The sequence below is a fragment of the Miscanthus floridulus genome, chromosome 10 (genome assembly GCF_019320115.1).
Source record: "Miscanthus floridulus cultivar M001 chromosome 10, ASM1932011v1, whole genome shotgun sequence".
Classification (NCBI taxonomy): Eukaryota; Viridiplantae; Streptophyta; class Magnoliopsida; order Poales; family Poaceae; genus Miscanthus; species Miscanthus floridulus.
The window spans coordinates 7,312,453-7,329,147 of record NC_089589.1 but is presented as its reverse complement, the minus strand read 5'-3'; the positions used below and the strand labels follow the sequence as shown (position 1 = coordinate 7,329,147).

General features: G+C 41.9%; 1 pseudogene; it reads left to right on the top strand.

Annotated features, from left to right (window-relative positions):
• The first annotated feature begins 224 nt into the window (after nt 1-224).
• Nucleotides 225-3,215, top strand: LOC136485132 (uncharacterized; annotated as a pseudogene).
• The last annotated feature ends 13,480 nt before the right edge of the window (nt 3,216-16,695 follow it).

Below are 16,695 nucleotides of genomic sequence, written 5' to 3'. Positions count from 1 at the left end.
GATGGAGTAACTATTATTTTCGATTTTTAAGCATTTTTTATATCTCCACAATACTCTATCTATGTAATAAAATGAATGGGCCGACGAGGCCTTTGTTTTCTTTTTATGAGCTGGGCCCGAGTGGGCCTATCTTTATTTACCTGGGACATCTCCTAGTCCTCTCCAAGGAGCACACGAGTCACGAGCTCGAGCCACCTACGCCTCCACCGCTCCATGCGACCTCCATGGCCGGAAGCCGCCAGCACCGCCGCCGCCGCCGCCGCGGAGCGCGATTATCCTAGCGGACGATTTGCAAAAATGGGACTCGAAACATCGATCATTTATAGATTTGACACTGAACCCACATTCATAGACATAGATGGCCCACTTGTCATCCGAGTGTCGTCGTAACGAGTCAATCTTTCGAGCGTCATTTTTGCAATTTTTTCCCAGCAGAGCGCCGGATGCTCGTTGCTGGTGGACGCCACTCTCAGCACCAGGTCTGCAGCTTGACCGCAACGGCGCAACCCTAACCGCTCATCTCTCTTCCTTTTCCCCCCGCTTCTTACTTTCCTGATAGCATGGGGCGGATCCAAGACAGAAACAGGAGAATGAGAATCCACGAGCTCTTGCAATCCATCAATCAATCAGTAGTCTTGCTTTAGTCCATCAGTAGTTAATAAACGGGCTCATCAATCAGTATACTACTGAAAATCTGAAATGCCGAGTTTTTGTGTCAAAAAAAGAAGAAGTATTGACTCTTTTGGTGGACATGCAGGGAAATTTAGTGTATTTTGTTGTACTACTGAAAATCTGAAATGTCAAGTTTTTGTGTCAAAAAAAGAAGTATCGGCTCTTTTGGTGGACTGGTAGGGAAATTTAGTGTATTTTGTTGATGAATTAGTGTGACATTTTGATTAACTGTCAGCGATATATTTAGGGTATTTTTTGCCAATTAGTAGTGGCAGTTAGTGCACTGCCCTTCTTTAATTTTGGGTCTCCATCCCCTGTTGATAATCCGTGTCTGTTTGAGATTATTCTGATTTAGTTCATTTTCATCAATATCAAACATCATCGCTCCAGATCAGTTCTACATAACCCATTTCCCATCCTTTTTTTGCAATTCTCTGAGAAGAAAAATAGTTTGACAATTCCTCGATTACTTGGTAGATGTCTATATCTATTTTGAGTAGTCCTAATCATGCCGCTGCCTTGAACTTTTTGGTTTATCGATGAGGTGAAACACAATGTCGAATTTGACTTTGATGGATACTTTTGTGGTTACCCTGATTACTCGCATGGAATGAGCTATTAAAAAGAATCAAAGCTATCCACATAATCTTGTAAAGGGATGATCGCTCATTTAATATTATGAAATGTATATTCATCACATGATGTGAGTCAGTTTGTTGGCTAGATGTGCACGATCCACAGTAGAATCAGAAAAGAGTGCCTCTCATTTAGTCACTTCACCACATAGTCTGATGTGTATTTGGTCATCCTCATGGTTATGGTTCTGCCAGGAGCAATGCTCACTTCTGTTTAGTGACCTAATAAATTATTATAGAAACATAGAAAGCCACATGAAAGTTGTCTGGGTAAGAAGAGGAGCATATCACTGCGCTTTTATGTCAATTGGTATTTATTTTGTGGATATTATGCAAATCACCCCCTCTGCCATGATTTGAAAATATACAATTATATGCACCGTTGGCACACCAAAATAATTCTAGTTATGCTATTGTGGGAAAAAAACAAGCTGTTGGTGGTTCTGACATAACTTGTCCCGATTGATGTTTACTATGTCATTATAGACATAGACCACCATGCCTTATTGTTCAGTTAAATCCTACTGCATTTCCTACACTGTATTAACTCCCACTGTATAACTCTATTATGTTTCAGTTCTTTATTCTGATCCATTGTTATTTAATTTCTATGTGGCAGAGAAGTTACCATTGTGGAGAAATCAGGCTGTACTTCATCTGGGCCTTATGTTTGTGCAGATCTCCTGGACAACCTGCTTCATGAAATCATTGTTCTCATGAACTCATTCCAGGACTTCCTTGCTTTTAGTGGCACCTGCCATTCTTGGCGTGCAGCAGTCTCTTCCTTCCCCTCTGTGTATGCTTTCAGCTTCCCACCTCTCCATCTCGAACCAGATGGTCCTTATGCCCCTCCACATAGCAGAGGTTTCAAGTCCCTCTGTTTGTCTAATTGCAAATGGAAGCTCTGTGACCTTACCAAGAAAAACTTATCCCTTCAATGTTCAGTGCCTCAAAACACTCCAAATGAAATTGACTATCTGGGCTGCTCACATGGGTATCTTATCTTTACATATGAGGAGCACTGCCTCCTTGTCGATGCATACACTGGTGCCAAGGTGATGCCCCCCCAAACTCCCATGCAACAACAATCTTGGTTACTCTTCTGGCATTGGTGTCCTTACGGCCCCATTAAATTCACCCAAATCGCGCCTCCTCCTTTTCTCAAGGGTCTCCATGTTTGAGTGGCAGGTTGGAACAAACTCCTGGTCAGAGCATCCTCTTGATATTGAGCATGAACGCATCTATCAGGTTGTGTCCTTCAAAGGTCATATCCTTGTCATAGATGCTCTTATGAGGCTTCACACTATCCAACTAACACCTCAGTTCAGCATGAAAGAAGTAGCAGTTACGTGGAGGTCCCTGCGGTCTTTTCCTCTTACCACATGGTTGGTGGTCTGTGGTGACATGCTTCTCATGGTTGATTTCACAATTGCTTCTCTTCCCTCAGTTGGGAGCTCTCTTAGCTTTGGTAGGTCCAATGGTGCCATTAGGTTTTTTGAGGTCTTTCTCCTTGACTTCTCAGTGAAGCCAGCCAAGTGGGTACAGATGGAGAAGTTGGAAAACCATGCGCTGTTTCTTAGCCTGGACAGGAGGAACCCTGCATTTTCTTGCGTGAACCCCCAGAGATGGGGAGGAAAGAGTAACTGTGTTTACGTTGCCAGGCTCTTTGATGATGCTAATCAAGAAGACACATGGACTGCGCTGGAGGTTGGTCAGTCAGTGCCCCACCACCGCATAGTTGAGACCATGATGTATGGTATGACATTCCCACCGGACTATAGTCAAATCGGTAGCCTCTGGCTGTTCCCCAGTCTGGTTTATGGCGCTACCCAGTGATCATGTTGGCCTTGCAGGGTATTGGCTAGTCTTGCACAGGCAATGGAGATTGGTGTTTTCTTAGTTTCAGTTAGCAAGGTCGATGTAACTCAAACAGCTTCCTGAGTTGGACTAGTCTTATGTGTTCAAAATGCTTTTGATGTGTATTGGGCATGCCTGCTTGTAATCTGTTGAAGAACTGAACTAGTTTCTAGCTGATGGTTTTCAGGTTTTGTTACCATCTGCAGTTGCCATTCTGCTTATTGTTACTGGAGCAGGAGAAATTGGAAAACGAATTACAAAAAGCTTGTACCGAGTTGTTACCAACGGCTTTGTCATCTCTGCGCTTCCATGCATTTTCCCTTTATTATTTCAGTTTTCTGCTTTAAGCATGTGCACCATATGTATTCCTTCACTGTTTAATGTGTACTTATTGGGCATGGCTGCTTGTAATCTACCAGCTGTGCACTTCTAAATCTAGCTGATGGTTTTCAGGTTTTGTTACCATCTGCCGTTGCTATTCTGCATATTACTGGAGAATGATAGATTGAAAAACGATTTACACAAAAGTTTGTACCGAGTTACCAACGGCCCTGTCGTTATCCCTTTATTTCAGTTTTCTGCTTTAAGCATGTGCGTGTGCCTTATGTATTACTTCACTGTTTGGCCGTGTATTTTCTAAATACAAGTTGGAGCATTATACTATTGAGTTTGTCATCATGGTAATCTGCTCAAGTTTTTTTTGTCTACAGCATGACGGCTGGGGGAAAAAATGGCAGCTGGAGTAGTAGTGTATCTCTACCTTTGCTTGCGAGTTTGTAAGATGGTGCAAACTTGTTTTTTGTCGGTACAGATTCAGGACACACAATCGTCAATTCATGATCACGTACAAAACTTAGGGCAGTTTTGTGAGGATACAGCCAAAATTTGCTCTGGATTTTATTTTATTTTTTATACAGCGGCGGTTCAAACCAAAACTGGCGTGCTTCGTCTGAGTACTAGAAAGACTGCGCGGCTTTGCCGCGCGAGGCGATCCCTTTGAAGCCTAATGCTTCTTAGCTTTCTTCCTCTGAAGCCGCGCGCAACTTTAGAATAGGCGATCCCTTTAAAGCCTAATGCTTCTTTGTTTTTTCCCTCTGAATAGATTCCATGATCGAGCAATGACAGGTAATAGGGACCAAGCCAAATGAACGGGTTAATAAAATTAAATGTGGTGGGATGACAGTGCAAAACGGTGTCCGATCTACCCTGTAATGTCATGCAACTGGTATGTAGGAGTAGGCAATATATTGTAGACTTGTAGTAAAGCATAATTATTGTCTGATATTGGACTGGCACTATAGAATTAAGGTTGATGCCACTATAGGAGCGACTGGAATCACTTCTATTCTCGTTTCTTACGTATAAGATGCATTGATTTCACGTCGAAGACACAGGTTAGATTTCCGTAAGGTAGGTGTTTGGATATCTTTTTTTTATATTTTTTTCTCGAGCAAGCCCTAGCCTGTTTTTCATTAAGAGGATAGAAAAGTGTCAAAGTTACACAACATCGACAAGTTTCAGTTGTTCCACCGCTGCTGGCAAGACAATAACGTTCGGGACCAACCGAAAATGTCGACAAGCTAGAGCCTAGCAGCTGCAACATATACAAAGGACTATATAACAGTAGACTTTGTGACTGTGGGTACAACAAGGCAAAGCGTTGGGACTGCTTGGCCTACTCGTCTACTCGAAGTCCATAACCGGACCACGACCCTTTTTTTTCATATCATGGTAGTACTATAGTTGTATTAAGACTGTGTGGTCATGATTCTGAAGAATGAGAGATCAAAGGAGTTCTAAACATCATAAGTTATAACTGGATTTGATATAACAGTTATGGTATTGTATGGGTCTATTTGGCAAAGCTCCACTCTTAGATTCTCTACCTTTGCTCCTTGATTCTCGAGTGGAGTGATTCTATTTGATTTATTGGGAGAGAGCAGGGTGAGAAGTAGGTGAGAATTTATTCTAGAGTGACTATGGTGGGAGATTGAATATAGAGCAATGAGGAGCAGGTTTTTTTTAGCTCCTGTTTTCCAGTGTAAATGGTGAAATGATTTTTGTCCACTTCCCACCTGAATCTATTCATGGTTTTACTGTTGGGCTAAGGACTGTTGGCTTGCTTGCGATCATAACTCGGTGCATGGACCGTTTTCTTGCATTGGCAATGATGGAACTCAGCTCTGTTAGCTTCATCGATTTCAACGTTCACGTCGATGCAATCATGCAACGTAAGAGCAGGTACAATAATAATAATGGACTCATAGCCAAGCTAATGCTAATGTGCAGGAGAGAATATATGAGAGAGATGAGAGCTTAGCTCCTATGTAACACTACCGAAAACCGGTACTTTGCCGAGTGCCGAAAGCTTTGCCGAGTGTATTTTATCGGGCACTCGGCAAAGACGGGTTTGCCGAGTGTTTTTTTCGGCACTCGACAAAGATGGCTTTGCCGAGTGTTTTTTTTTCGGCACTCGGCAAAGATGTATTTTGCCGAGTGCCATTTTTCGGCACTCGGCAAAATGCGTCTTTACCGAGTGCCTTTTTTTGGCACTCGGCAAAGATGTATTTTGCCGAGTGCCATTTTTTGGCACTCGGCAAAATGCGTCTTTGCCGAGTGCCTTTTTTTGCACTCGGCAAAGAGGCATTTTGCCGTGTGCATTTTTTTTGGCCCTCGGCAAATTATTTTTTCAAAGCAATTTTTGAGGCCCTAAATGAATTCAAATGAAAAACTTTTCCACTACAAAGTTGTATAACTTCTCAAGATCTACAAAGTTTATTTTGATCATTTCTTCATTTGACAAAGCGACAATAACGTTGTTCATAAAATCTACATCTCTCTCATATATCTCATATTAGTTTCATGAAAGTCGAAGAGAGAGATATAAGATTTGTGAACAATGTTACTACCACTATGTCGGATGAACAAATGACCAAAATAAACTTTGTAGATCTTGAGAAGTTATGAAATTTTGTAGTTGGCAACATTTTGATTTGAAATCATCTTGTCATGCAAAAAACGACGTTTGAATTTGAAAATTTGAAAATTTGAATTTTTCAAAAGACCTCGGATGGAAAAACTTCCTAAATGAAAATTATAGATCTCCAAAAGTTAGATGTAGTTGACAACTTTTTGATTTGAAATCATCTTATCATGCAAAACTACGTTTGAATCTCTCAAATTTGGAATTCGAATTTTTCAAACGACCTCGGATAGAAAAACTTCCTAAATGAAAATTGTAGATCTCCAAAAGTTATGAAACTATGTAGTTGATAACTTTTTGATTTGAAATCATCTTATCATGCAAAACTACGTTTGAATCTCTCAAATTTAAAATTCGAATTTTTCAAACGACTTCGGATGGAAAAACTTCCTAAATGAAAATTGTAGATCTCCAAAAGTTATAAAACTTTGTAGTTGACCACTTTTTGATTTGAATTCGTTTAGGGCCTCAAACAAGCAATTTACTCTCGATTTAGTATAATATATGAGGACAGATAATGGAATCTAGACACAAGTGACGGTGTAGTGCAGTGGTAGAGCAGCAGACACACGAGGGAGAGGTCGTGAGTTCAAATCCCGTCGGCCGCGTTAGCCGCGAATTTTGCGCAAAAAATACAGCGACTTCGATGGCCAGTGGCGCTGGCGGGTGGCGGCCTCCCCAAAAAAAAATTTTGCTATTATTTTTAGGTTTTTTTCGCATTTTCATTTTGCCGAGTGTAAATCTTTGTCGGGTGCTTTTTCGGCACTCGGCAAGGGCTTTGCCGAGTACCCGACAAAAAGCACTCGGCAAAGGCTTTTTTGCCGATTAATTCTTTGCCGAGTGCCCTTTGCCGAGTGCGGCACTCGGCAAAGCCTTTGCCGAGTGTATTTCGGGCTTTGCCGAGTGCCGCAGGCACTCGGCAAAGTGCCGGTTTCCAGTAGTGTAAGCACCAAACTAAGTACGAAAGCATATGTATTAGTGGGCCCAAGTAACAAGTGTTGTGAGAAGGAATAGGAGAGAGATTTTTTTTAAGACAAATAGAAAACACTTATTGTATAACTTGGCTCTATTATTGACCTTGCTCTGACTTGTATGATTATGTAGATTGACTAATTATTTAATTAATCATGTGTATTTATAGAGTAGCCGGCTGTGTATTTATATGGACAGCATAAGAAAAAACAGGAACCAGAGGCCTAAACTGTAGGGAAGAGGCCAGAAAGATGGATCGGAAACCATTCAGTTTTCAATAGTATATGGATATGATATGAGAATAATAAGGAAAAAAAAGATAGAGACAGAGGATTCTAGATGACTAAAATTGAAGATCGGAAGCACATGCGGCTAAGGGCCCGTTTGACCAGGCTCCCGCCGGCTCCGGCTCACACTGTAGCGACTGTAGCGCAGCAGGAACTGTAGCTGGGGGAGCTAAAAAGAGGAAGGAGGCGAGAGAGATAGGAGGAGAGAGAAACGAATTCGGTGAACAGTACTGCTACAGAAGATTCTTAAGTTTTGGTGTTTTGCGGTCACATCTTTGATTTCGAGGACACAGGAGTTATTTCTACTAATAGGGATGCAATAGTTAAAAGCTAGAGATAAACATGTACATCACTTCAGTTTCAACTTTCAATCAATTGCACACTGAAACAAGTGGCCAACTCAATCGCCTTTCAGGGCATGGAGAATATGTTGGTGACATCGTGAAAACTCTAGGAAACACATCAAATTAAAAAAATATATATTGGGAAAAAAAAGAGAACACACTTTACTTCAAGTTCCACATCGTTATTTTTCACAGTTTATAATTTTGTTCCTGTGGCTGTTAAAGTTTTTGAATAGTTGGCTGGCAGCATCATTGGTTCCACAAATTAGTTTAGTGCTTTGCAACCATTTTTTATTAGTCAACTTAATTTCCCTGATATTGTTTTATCTACCTCGTAGTTTAGTTTGGTGGATTTCTGATTGTAGGCTTATGGTGTGCAGTGAGTGAGCCAACACTTCACGGGGCAAGAATGGATGGGAATGCTGAGCCAATCCAATTCTCCTGGGGCAAGCGTCGAGGAACTGGTGGTTCTAACTTCTAAGATGGATACGGTGTTCTATGGGTCCTTCACATTGGACAATGTGAAGTATTCATTGTATGACTGTGTCTATCTATTTAAGCATGGTGAAACTGAACCATACATTGGAAGAATAGTGAAGATTTGGGAGCAAAATAATGCTAAAAAGTAAAAATTCTTTGGTTTTTCCACCCTGATGAGATTCAGAATTGTTTAAGAGGCCCTGTGATGGGAAAGGAGATTTTTCTTGCTTGTGGTGAAGGTACTGGGCTTGCAGATATCAACCCACTGGTATGTCTCTCATAACTTCACTCCTTATGTTCTGTCTTGTTTTTCTTTATCACCATCCTTAAACTTGTGTATTCTGACATAATACTCCCAGGCGTGTTGTATATCTGGGTTCTTCTTGACGATGTGCAGCTCTCGTGCGTATTTGATTAATAAAAACTTGTGAATAATTTGCAAGGTCAATTGCAATATTACACATTTCAGAAGTATATTTTTGAAAATAAGTAGGTAATAGCCAAGCCTGATTGAGGCACCAAGGTTTGTCACACTTCACCTGCTCATTTTTTAAAGCCCGAGCAGAGCTAGCTTGATTTGCATAGCAATCATATAATCATTCTAGTTGGAGGTGAACAGTTAGAGTTAACATTTGCTGAGCTATATTATGAGATATGTAAATGTTAAATCTGTCGTCTTTCCATTTTTGGATTTCTGTTCCTCTTAAAAGATTATAATGGTTATATGTTTATTTCTCAATTAGGAAGCTGTTGCTGGAAAATGCACTGTTATATGTATTTCAAAGGACGAGAGGAATCGTCAACCTTCTCCTCAGGAACTAGAAATTGCTGACTATATCTTCTATAGGTTCTTTGATGTTAAAAGTTTAACACTTTCTGATCAATTGCCTGATAAAATTGCTACATTGCAAGGTCAGCAGAGGATCTATACTTGATTTGTGCCCTCCAATTTTATCAGGTAATGTTTTCAATTGAATTGTATATCTAACTATTGTCCTTCTTGTGCAGTTGATGTTCTGCTGAATCCAAAAGATGAGCTGGTCATATCCAGTCCTGGTACAAATGTTCCACTGAATCCACATGTGGATGATGTTATGAACGACGTATAGGAATATGAAGTAAAGAATCAAGCCACAGAGGAGACACACGATTTAACGTGGAAAACCCCTCCGATGTGAAGGGGAAAAACCACGGGCACTAGCCAGTAACAATCTCACTATCTCAAGAGTTTTGGGTTACACGCCTATGGCGGCTTACAAGAGAATCAAGTCTCCACAAAACCCTAGCAAGGGTGTATATACCGTACCGTACCGCGGGGGGCTCCGCCCCCCGCAACCCCCGAACACAGGGGCGAGACCCGATGGGCCGGCGACGGGCCTCCGCTTCGCTCCGTCAGAAGCCTGGCCTATATCCTGGAGTGAATTTGGAACAACTCCAACAAACTCCACCTTGAGACAAATTCATCTTGTATCATAAATCAACCCTTCATCCTGAACATAACAAAGATAGAAAAACCACTGGTGCCAACAATAGTCTCTTGGACTATCCAATTAAACCAACTAAGCTTGAGCACAGCTCAAACTTAGCAACAGGAACAGGCTTTGTCATCATATCAGCAGGATTATCATGAGTACTAATCTTGCATACCTTCAGCTTACCTTCTTCAATCACATCACGCACAAAATGATACTTGATATCTATGTGCTTAGTTCTCTCATGGAACATCTGATCTTTAGTGAGGTAAATTGCACTTTGACTGTCACAGTGCAAACTTATGCAAGATTCAACTCCACAAAGCTCAGCGTACAAACCTTTCAGCCAAATTAATTCTTTGCACGCTTCACAAATAGCCATATATTCTGCTTCAGTAGTAGACAAAGCAACAACTGACTGTAAAGTAGCCCTCCAACTCACAGCACAACTGCCAACAGTAAACACATAACCTGTAAGTGATCTTCGCCTGTCCAGATCAGCAGCATAATCAGAATCCACATAGCCAATAAGACCCTTATCAGTTCTTCCAAACTTTAAACAGGAATCTGCTGTGCCTCTGAGGTACCTAAAAATCCACTGAACTGCCCTCCAATGTTCTTTGCCAGGATTAGACATATATCTACTAACAAGACTCATAGCATATGACAAATCTGGACGAGAGCAAATCATGGCATACATCAAAGACCCCACAGCACTAGAATAAGGAACCCTTGACATGTATTCAATCTCTGCATCTGTGCTAGGACACTGAGCAGCTGACAACTTAAAGTGAGGTGCAATAGGGGTACTAACAGCTTTAGCATTTTGCATGTTGAAACGCTGAAGAACTTTCTTGATATAATTTTGTTGACTAAGAAATAGCAAACCAGATTTTCTGTCTCTACTAATTTCCATACCAAGAATTTTCTTAGCACTACCAAGATCTTTCATATCAAAACCACTACTCAATAGCTTCTTTAACTTAGTGATTTCAATCTCACTAGCAAGGGTGTATATACCGTACCGTATGGGTTACACGCCTATGGCGGCTTACAAGAGAATCAAGTCTCCACGAAACCCTAGCAAGGGTGTATATACCGTACCGTACCGCGGGGGGCTCCGCCCCCCGCACCCCCCGAACATAGGGGCGAGACCCGATGGGCCGGCGACGGGCCTCCGCTTCGCTCCGTCAGAAGCCTGGCCTATATCCTGGAGTGAATTTGGAACAACTTCAACAGATGAGTGTATGGTTGCCACAGTCCCTGCACCCCCTTCAGCAACGGGGGATGGAAGTCAGGCTGCTGCACTTCCCCTTCCGCAGCCAGCATTTAAGGTGGTGGATGAAAATCCGCCTGCCACAGTTCCCCTTTCCCAATCAGAGGTCAAGGAGGAACAGAAACCAGCCATTGCCATTCCCCTTTCACAGCCTGTGGTCAAGAAAGAGGATAAGAAATCAGTTGCTGCCATTCCCCTTTCCTGTTCAACAGTCAAGGAGGTTGAGAAACCAGTTGCTACGATTGCCCCTCCACGGTCTGCAGTTAAGGAGAACATTCCCAAACATACACAGTTACAGGATGCTCACGCTGGGGAGAGGCCGCCAAAAAAGTTGAAATTATCCCAAGTAACTACAGAGCAGGACAGTCCCAGAGACTACTGAACAAAGACCTTTGGAGCTACCGCCAAAGAATATTGTAAATTCTCTGGACTTACTTTAGGCCGGATTTAGTTCCCAAAAATTTTCACCTTAAACTATCACATCGAATCTTGCGGCACATGCATGGAGTATTAAATATAGACGAAAAAAAACTAATTGCACAGTTTGGTTGAAAATCACGAGACGAATGTTTTAAGACTAATTAGTCTATGATTAGCCATAACTGATACAGTAACTAACATGCGCTAATGATGGATTAATTAGGCTTAATAAATTCGTCTCGCAGTTTCCAGGCGAGCTATGTAATTAGTTTTTTTATTAGTATCCGAAAACCCCTTCCGACATCCCCCGAAACATCCGACGTGACATCCAAAAATTTTCATTTCACGAACTAAACACAGCCTTACTTTTCGTATATCCAACATGCTACTTCTGCTCTTACGTTTCATTACAGGAATGCATGTTTTCTCCTTTTGTATTTAATGTTACAGCACTTGGAGAGGAGACATAACTGCATCTTTCTAAATTGCCCCATACCAAGTTTTGTACATGCTTACACTTTTCCATACCCATGTCTCTTTATTTATTGGTCTGGGAGGTGGAATGAGACATAAGAATGCAGTTATGAGCACAACACAATTTCAGTAGGGCATATGGTCGTAATCTTTATGAACTTTGAACTGCCAACCTGAGTGAAGTTTTATCCCATACCTACTGCACAAAAGCAATATTCTTCCTGTTCATGGGTCATTTATCTGAACATTCTTTCTGCTTTTGCTATATATTTTTCAATTGCTATTTACAGAGTCTTCTACTGATTTTCCATGTTTCATTTTTGCTTTTATTCTATTTAACAGGACAGAAGCAAATGGTTTAAAATTGTGAGTGACCTTTCCTTGCTATGGTCTCTTGTACATTTGTTATGATTGTACTGAAGCATGCCATACCCATGCTTGATTATTCATTAATCATTATTACTCAAAGTTACCACAAACTGATTAATATTTTGTTTGGCCTTGGATTTTTTATGATGCTTTTTTTTATGGAATTTCAGGAATGGGATGACAGACTAACGGTGGCTGCTAGGAAGGGGAAACTTGTCTATATTCAAAATCATGATATTCGGTTTGGACCTGCTGACATAGAGGTAGCAAGTAGCATCCTGTCTTTTTGGCTATCATAAAGCCCAAGCTACTTCGCCTTTGTATCCCTGGCCTAGTATTTCAACTATATGTGAACATCTTCTGCTGTCTCATAAAGTTTCTCTTTCAACAGTACATTCATTCGTTTTAATCTCAATGTTCCTACTCCTCTGTTTGTTTTGGGCGTTGTTATTACAATTTGGTTGGTTTTATTTACTCCTATCCTACATGAAGTGCCCCTTCAACATTTTTCATGATAACCATGTTTGCAGGAGCTGGTTCATAAAGCATTACAGCTAAGTTGCACTGCAAAGCCCATTAACCACCCCACGTATGATGATCCGAGTTGTTCACTAATTAAAGAAAAAAAATTCTATATATCTATTAAATGAGAGACAGTGAGGGTGAGGACCGTGCTTTTTTTTGGGGGGTGGGTGGGTGGGGGGATAGGTGGGGAAAGGTGACTAGCCCAGTGGCTATGGTGGAAGACCACCGATTGGGTGGGGCTGTATGCTGTGGTGATATGCCTTCAAAGTGGTTAGCAAGGGAGTGGGCGGCGAGCGTGGATCTGGTCTGGTGAGGGTGGGGCAGGGCCATCTCACTGGAGATAGAGAGGAGGCCGATGCAGTCAGGAGATGTGTGACAATACTAAAGTAGGGAGGGACGCTGGCCAGTTGTGGAGGTGTTCACTGGCAAGCCATGCTGGTACCAGGGATGGTGATTGTTAGGAATTTAGACAATTTCATTATCAGTTTAATCCAGAAAAATAACATCATGTGTATATTTCTTATGAACACTACAACATGCAGAGATGACATATTGGTAAATATAGTAAAAACACAAAGTACAGAAATCACAGAGATTATATTGTACCCAGCGGAGAGTCCCATGCCGAGAGCATCGGAGGCTCCATTCGCACTAGTCGACATAGTGCGTTGCTCGAAGTCGCGGACCACAGTCGATGCAGGAAGATGTTCGCAGTACAGTCCCACGAACGGTTCACCAGGAAGAAGACGCCTTGACGTTCCGCAGGTAATCACAGAGAAGAAGATGTATGTGGACGAGCAGTCGCGGATCGCTCCCCAAAAACCTAATCGCCGCGCACCCCGTGCAAACTTCTCTCACAGACGAGGGTTCCGGAGGCACCTGCTCTCCTGCTACTCCGTGCGCGCAGAGGAATGGGACAGGGAAAACTGAAGGCTGCGGAGATGTGGAGTCTCTCGGGAACGGTTGCGGAAGAAGACGGGTTCTGAACTGACGGAGGACACGGATATATGGCTGCGATCGGGGAAGAAGACGAAGACAGCGGAGAATCCCAAGAGACGGGAAGCGGAAGGGACGGTAACTGACGCAGTCTATTAGCCTCCAGTCCTCCACCATCAAAGAGTGAAACTCCCGTGATAATGTGGATTTAAGTGGCAAAAGACTGACCACGCCCGCCTGTCGCCCGCCTGCCACGGCCTCGGCCCACGGCCCGCCCGGCGGCGGCGGCGGCGCACGCGCGCGCGTGTGGCACGTCTTTGTCCTTTTCTCAGCTTCTCAATTTAGATGAATAATTTCCAACCATATAAGCTGAGTCAGCGTTCAGTCAAAATCCCGTATGGTATTAAACCATGCAATACTTAATGTTACATACCATAGAGTTTTATTTGATTTATTAAATATTATATGGGTCAAGCCCATATTATATCCAACAATCCTCACCAAACTCTAGGGTTTGTAATAAAGTAGTCTTAGAACCACATTTCTTTTATATACCAGTGTTTCGATGGAGACTGTTAAGTTGAACATCCATCTAGAACAATAGTTTCACTCAGTCACAATTGAACAATGGACTAAGCCTTGAATTGACAGTTTTGTGTGAGGTGAATGTCACTAAAGTCCTTAGCTGATACTGGACAGCAAAAGACATCTCCTCTATTTGAAACATATAAGTCATACTTCAGTGCCTTTCATGAGTATTTAGAGATCACCCAAATCTCATAGACTGTGACCAGCAGTCTGACTCATATAGGTGTGTTCCTCAAAAAATGTTCTGTAGGACATCTTTGCTTTGACAAGCCACTTGGAACACATTAAGGCAAAAGCCAGCCTGCCTTACACAAAGAAAAGATATGCATCAGAAATGAGTCTTACTAAGGATCTTTCCTCACAATTTACTACTAGCTTGTTTCACCGTCCTACTTCACGGGATCTCTGATCACATAGAATAGGTTACCACTATAGTAAATTTCAAGTGGGTCTCAAACCCATCTCTCTCGATGCACTTTCTATCACGTTGCGTGACAGACCCTTAGTGAACTGATCTGCCAGATTGATAGACGTGTGGACATAGTCCAACGCTATTACTCCAGAGTTTCTCAATTTTCTGACAGATTTTAGTCGTCTCTTAACATGCCTTGTGGACTTCATGTTATCCTTGGAACTGTTAACCTTCGTAATCACAGTCTGGTTATCGCAGTTCATAGAAATAGCCGGTATGGGTTTCTCAACAACCGGTAAATCTATAAGGAGATCACGAAGCCACTCAGCCTTAGATCCAGCAGTGTCTAATGCTGTGAGTTCTGCTTCTATTGTAGACTTCGTTAAGATAGTCTGCTTGCAAGACTTCCAGGAAACAGCACCACCTCCAAGCGAAAACACATATCCACTTGTGGCATAAAGCTCATCAGCATCAGAAATCTAGTTGGCATCACAATAGCCTTCCAGCTCTTTCGAATGTCCGGTATAACAAATACCATAGCTCATGGTCCCTTTTAGGTAGCGCATTACTCTCTCAAGAGCACGCCAGTGATCATCTCCCGGGTTTAACACAAACCGACTCAGCTTGCTCACATCAAATGAGATGTCAGGCCTTGTTGCACTAGTAAGATACATGAGTGAACCAATGATCTGAGAATATCTCAACTGATCCCTTGCTATTCTTCGATTTTTCCTCAATAACACGCTAGGGTCATAAGGTGTAGGAGCAGGTGCACAGTCACTGAACCCAAAGCGACTCAGCACCTTTTCCACATAATGGGTTTGTAACAGAGTTACCCCGCCATCACCTTCTTTTAGAAGCTTGATATTAAGAATAACATCAGCCTCTCCCAAATCTTTCATCTCAAAACTTTTAGATAGAAATTCCTTCACCTCCTCGATCACTTTGAGGCTGGATCCAAAGACCAGTATGTCATCAACATATAAGCACAAAATGACTCCTTCACCCCCACCATACCGATAGTACACGCATTTGTCAGCTTCATTCACAACAAAGCCAGCGGATGTTAAAGTTCTGTCGAACTTCTCATGCCATTGCTTAGGAGCTTGTTTTAGGCTGTAAAATGACTTTAATAATTTACACGCCTTGCCTTCTTGACCATTTGCTACAAACCCATCAGGCTGATCCATATAGATCTCCTCCTCCAACTCTCCGTTTAGGAAAGCTGTCTTAACATCCATTTGATGAACGATAATACCATAAGAGGCTGCCAGGTAAAGCAAAACTCGAATTGTGGTCAATCGGACAATCGATGAATAAGTATTAAAGAAATCCTCACCTTCCTTTTGAGTATAACCCTTAGCCACAAGCCTTGCCTTGTACCTCTCAATAGTACCATCAGGCCTGAGCTTTTTCTTGAACACCCATTTGCAACCTATAGGCTTGCACCCATAGGGACGATCAACTATTTCGCAAGTTCCATTAGACATAATAGAATCCATCTCACTCCGTACTGCTTCCTTCTATGAGTCAGCATCAGGAGAGGAATATGCCTCTTCAATGGTCGTTGGTGTGTCATCCATAAGGTACACAATATAGTCATCACCAAAATACTTTGCAGTCCTCTGTCTCTTGCTTTTCCTGGTGACTATAGTGTCATCCTCCTCAGGATTTTGCACATAGGGTTCCTCAATTTGTTCTATCGGAATAAAATTTTTATGCTCATGGGAAATTATAAATTCATGACCAGTTATGCTAGGTGCATTTTTCATGGGAAACTCATTCTCAAAAAATATAGCGTCTCTAGATTCCATGATTGTATCAACAGCCATCTCAGGAACACTAGAGTTTATAATTAGAAATCTATAACCCACGCTGTGAATAGCATAACCAAGAAAGACACCATCAACAATCTTTGGTCCAAACTTTCACTTTTTGTTTATTGGCACATTCACCTTTGCCAAACAACCCCAAGTTCGCAGGTAAGAGAGAT